At 29.4% G+C, this 5,893-nt stretch overlaps 1 pseudogene; it reads right to left on the reverse strand.

The window, feature by feature from the left end:
• Positions 1-300: 300 nt before the first annotated feature.
• Positions 301-419, reverse strand: LOC120610857 (uncharacterized; annotated as a pseudogene).
• Between the last annotated feature and the right edge of the window lie 5,474 nt (positions 420-5,893).

Genomic DNA, 5,893 nt, shown 5'->3' on the forward strand with positions numbered 1-5,893 from the left:
ATCCAATAATTAGAGTAAACAGATGTGGAAAAATAGAAGAGACTGAAAAAATACTGCCTGAAACCACCAATATCTTTGAAACATTTCACGATGAGAAGTAAAAGAGAACTGAGAAAATGAAAAATTTGGCTGTAAATGACAGGAGAGAATCAGAGAAATAACTGGAATAGTGTTAGAGAACCTGAGAGGGACAATTTTGTTGTAGTTTTTTTTTTTTTTTTTTTTTTAGGCAGAGGCAACCTTGGTTGACCTCTCACCCCATTGCAAGGATCTTGTCGGTTTGTAATCCCTTATTTTTTACGCCTACAGCACCTGGTCTTCCTAGGTGGTCTCCCATCTAGGTACTAACCAGGCCCTACCCTGTTTAGCTTCCTAGATCAGATAAGATCGGGCATGTTCAGGGTGGCATGACCATAGACTGTTTTGTTGTAGTTTGAAAATCCTTGAAAGCTAAAGTAAATTATTTGAATAATAGGAAGAATTTGGATATAAAAATAAAACAGAGTGAGGACGTGAGTGAGAAAGAGAGAAAGCATTTCGACCAAGTTCCTAAAGGGTAATAATAAACACATAATACAAATTCCAATTTATATTAAGAATAAATAAACTTTAAGGACAAATAAATCAATGTATAGTCTTCCCCTGCAATATAAGTAGGAAAAGGAGAATACAGTGGATTTCAAATATGTGTAATTCCCATATTACACATATGGGAATTCCCAAATCCATCCTGGAGAGGAGGTTTGACAAGATATTGTCAAATGGATAAAGTTAATGCTAGGTGAAGAACATAGATCTGATCATTGCATTACCCTTTAAACTTTGATATAGTTTGAAATTTTTCTAAATAAAAAATGAAAGGTAAGTTTACAACAATGCTTCATATATGCTATTTTAAATTTTATAATGATAATATAGCGTTTTGCTATTGAATCTACATTTACTTCTAATAAGCACTTAAGGACCAAAATAACTTGTGAGTATAGTCCAGTAGTTCCCTATCACCAATTCTATTTCATTATTAATAATAATATTTTAAATATAGTTTCAATTTCAAAATGCTTGTGACAATTTATACAGTGTGTAATTCAGGTCCTCAGTAGTTCCTCTCAGTTACACACACACACACACACACACACACAGGATAGTGAATTGAAAAATATTACACAATTTTTCACCATTTTCCACCTCTAATCTCTAATAGAAACTACAAACAAAGTTCAATACCTTAACACAGTACATTTAAAACTACTCGTCCAGGAAAAAGGAGCCGCTGCAGGTTCTGAAGCAAAGCACTGGGGCAGCAAGGCTGAAAACATACATATTTGCTTTCTATTTGTACTAGTCGGAAGGCACAATCTTGAATATCCTCTCTTAATATCACATATTGAGTGAGCAACAAAATGGCCAGGGAACCAGAACTTTTACTTCATCTGAGTGAGGAGAAGTTCTATAAATGATTACTAAAAAGAAACAGGAAAATGTAACTTCTAAATATGGAAACCCTATATTCACATAATCAATTGCTCAAATGATTTTAAAAAAATAAGCATGTCCCTAGCAGAATAGAGACAGAAACAACTATGAAGATAAAAACTCCTAAACATCAACAATTAATTAAGAAAACAAAAAAGACAAAAATACACATTTTATGCAAGACGAAAAAAGAATGAATTAACAATACACAAAAATATACTTAATTTATTTTAAGAAAATACATATTAAACATTAATGAGATATTTTTATACTAAATTTTTTATTGAATTTATTGAGATGACATTGGTTAATAAAATTATATAGCTTTCAAGAGTACAATTCAATAAGATGTCATACATATATTGCACTGAGATATTTTATACTCAAACAAATATGAAAACAAAATATCTTATAATCCTAAACATTAATAAAGATATAGAACAAGAAAAAAAATATGTATATTTATCAGTGGTAGGTCTGTAAATTGCTACTACTTATTTGGTACCAATTAAATAATAATTTGGCATTATTCATTGAAATTGAATGGGTAAATATCCTCAACAGCCATTTCACTTCTGGGTATATGAAAAAGATAGCCATAAGCCCACCAGGAAGAGTATATCATGACACATCAAACAAACAAACAAACAATAAACTAGAATCAACTTATTACAAGAAATGATGACTGACAAATTTGGTTTATGATGAAATATTACACTATAGTAAAAATTAATGAAATATAACTACATGCATCACATGTGTAAACCATACATTTGGATAGACCATCAAAGAACAATGCGGATTATTTAAAGAAGTCAAAGAATGTACATAGTATAATTTCATTTCCATAAAGTTTAAATACATGCAAGACCACAAAGGAAAGGAAGAAAATGATAACATTCAGGATGATGGTTACCATTGGATAGGAGAAAGAAGAGATACAAAATAGTAGTCAAGGGTCTTCACAGGTATCAAAATATTCAAGTTTTTAATCTGGCTATGATATGATGGTATAAATTCTATTCTAAATTATTACAATTATATTCTTTTATATACACTATTTAATAAAAGTAAAGCATAAAATAAATGGAAATAAAATTAAGATATGCCCATTAATTCAACGATATAGTATATATTAGGAATACTAGTAGATAATTTCATATAGTTACTCCCATTTATTGCTTCATCAAATTTATTATAATGACAATTGCAATGCAGAATTTTAGTGGAATAGTTAATAATAAAAATAATTATAATATCACTACTGCTACTATGCTACTATGTCAATTTTTCTCTCCCTCCTCCTATCTCCTTTTCCCTTTCAATTTTCTTCTCTCCCTTCATTTCTCTCTCTGTCTCTCTCTCCATATATATATTCTGTGTGTGTTATTCTTAGAAACCATAAAATGTAGATTTTATTCTTTATAACCTTCAAAGATGAGAAAATTGATCCCCATAAAATAAATTATTAGTAAGCAACAAAGCAAAAAGTTGTACCCGAATATTTCCAAGGTCGAATTATAAATTATATTCTTGTATTCTCAAATATACAGTTGTACCCGAATATTTCCAAGGTCAAATTATAAATTACATTCTTGTATTCTCAAAACATTCACCCTTAGTTGCTAAAATAGAATTTATTTTTGTTTGGTGCATTGCTCTGTGAAGTAATTATAGCTTGTAAAATAAGCTAAGGATTATCACCTATGCCTCCATCACCATACAAATGGATACAAAGAAAATCTGGTCTCTCTGTCGTATGCAACAGAGCCCCTCCTAACATGAACAATTGTTCATTCTATCTGAAACAATGAGCAAAATGTTTGCTAATAACTGTCATCTTCAGAATCTCATCCCTCATCATGCCTTTTTACAAAGAATTATTTGTGAAACAGATGCAAATTCAAATAACCTTTTACTTTTTCCAATTCAATGTGTCCCATAGACTGAAATGTTAAGGAATATCTAAACTGAATTTAATTCCTTTAGGTATTCAGTCAGTTATCTCATGATGTGGTAAGGTTCTAAATAAATAAACAAATGCAGTTCATTAAGAGAAATACTAAGAGTAAACAAAACTATCTTCAAGCAGGCTGCTTACAGTTCACTGTGCTTTTAAAACTATGTTATTAAAAGTTTCAATCATGTTTTAACCATCAAGAAAGGATGTAGTTCTATTTAACAAATGCTATTGTGATATGAGTTCATCAAGAACTTAATGCTTCAAACCAATCTAGAATAGGGTGTTTCGGTTTTATTTGTCCTTTTGTTTTTCCTTCCTGTGTATATTTTTAAACAATAGAACAATTTGAACCTGTAAGAGATTATTTCAGGGGATCTAGATCTCACCATAACAATCATAGTAAATGCAGTCATAGACTTAAATCTCAACGAGATCAGCTACATGCTTCAAGTTTTAGTGTTAGTTAAATTATATTGTGTACTTGCTCCGTGGGAGACTTTGAATGAATTCTTCAAGATGGCTATGACACAAGTGTCTCCAATTGTGAAAAATAATAGTCCATTTTCAAGGAATAGCAGGACTGCTTTACTTCCTTGGGAGAAATACCAATCGAAATACTGAACAAATAATACTAGCCAAATTCTCAATACTGGAGAGTTAAGAAAGATGAAAAATTAGACTTTTTGCCAAAAATCAGTACAAAGCAATATGCACGTATGTATATAATATTTTATTTTATTATATATAATTATAAATTTAATTATTTATTATAGCTAAATAAAATTATTATATTTATATATAAATTATACATAATTATATACAAATAAATATATAAATTTAGTTATAAATTATATATAATTGTATATGTAATTATATATACATATGTATATATACTTGCACACATAGGTTACTTTTCACTATACCTAGCAATAATGTAGGAAGTCAAGGCTATTGCATGTGATAGTACAGGTTGCACAGTGAACTGCTACAGTGAGTACTCTTAAAAAATTTCAAGAGCCTTATAGATATTATCTTTATGTTGATACCATCAAAAGTCATGTTGAAATCTTTATTATCCCATTAGCAAATTGTCTTCTCTAAATATTCAGAGTTCAATTTATGGATGAATAATTGCATGTGCCACTTAGGTTACTTTATTCTCTAAGAATACATCTAAAATTATTTATTTCATTAACATGATCATCTCACACTCTAACTCCTAGCTAGAAAAATAATTTATATTTCAGATGTCATAATATGCATGACCTTTTTACAGTGTATAAACATGTAAAGCTAAAGCAAAATGTAATGATGAACAATACAGATCAGGATATTTCAAATACATAGTGACTAGAAGAAATACTGAATTCTTAAAACAGCCATAAACATAATATGGAAGCTATAAAATTTTCTACTTTAGTTTATCTTATCCTAAACTTGCATTCCCTCCATTTTCATAGGAATAATATTCTTAGTGGAAGATAAAGGAGAGACTTGAAGAAAAAAAATAAAAAAAATAAACCAATAATAGAAAAAGTGTAATGATAATATAAACATATGAAGTGTAGGGGAGAGAAGAAGGTCTTTGTGAATATAACACATGAAAATTTTGCAGCAAAGAAATTTGAGGTGGATAGTTTATTGAAGCAATTTAAACTGGAGAATCTTGAGTTTCTGATAGGTTATTCTGACATAGTTGTGTCTGTTCTCACACTCAAGATGGTATCTCTTACTTGCCAACGTTTTCTTGGCAGAAATTTTTTCTCTATGTGTTTTTTTAGACCTCTTTACACATATAAAACTATTAAAGAGGCAAATAGCTTTTGGTTTTTTTGTGTTATATCTATTGATAATTACAGATTTAGAAAGTTAAACTAAGGCCTTTCAAACTATTATTTTACTAATTTATTTGAAATAATAATATACCTATTACATGTTAACTAAAATAACATTTTAAATAAAAAGTGGCAATATTTTCTAGAAAAATAATTGTAAGAAAAATTACATTGTTTTGTGTTTTTGCAAATTTCATTAATTTCTATTTAAATAGAACATATCTGGAATTTCTGTTTCTGCATTTCATCTATAGTATTGTGAATTCATAAATCTGTAGCTCCTGGAAAACTCAACTCTACACTCACAAGAGAATAAAAGTGAAAAAGGCAAATAGCATTTTAAGATTATTTTGAAAAGAGTTGTGACCTTGAGGAGCCTCTGAAAAATCTCATAGAAATCCAAAGACCTCCAAACCATATTTTAAGAACTGCTACCCCAGGAAACACGTTTAAGAAATATTTGCTGCTCTGCATTTATTTCTTCCTTTAGGCACTTGTCTTCCAACAGATGAAGATTATGAGACAGTTGTTTCCTTTTCATTCAACTTGATCTAAATTATAATAATCCAAGCCATAAGAGAAATGAAACTCAGCCCTAATCATCAAAAGTAAGTAAATA

Source organism: Pteropus medius, unplaced genomic scaffold, assembly GCF_902729225.1.
Source record: "Pteropus medius unplaced genomic scaffold, Ma_sr-lr_union100, whole genome shotgun sequence".
NCBI lineage: Eukaryota > Metazoa > Chordata > Mammalia > Chiroptera > Pteropodidae > Pteropus > Pteropus medius.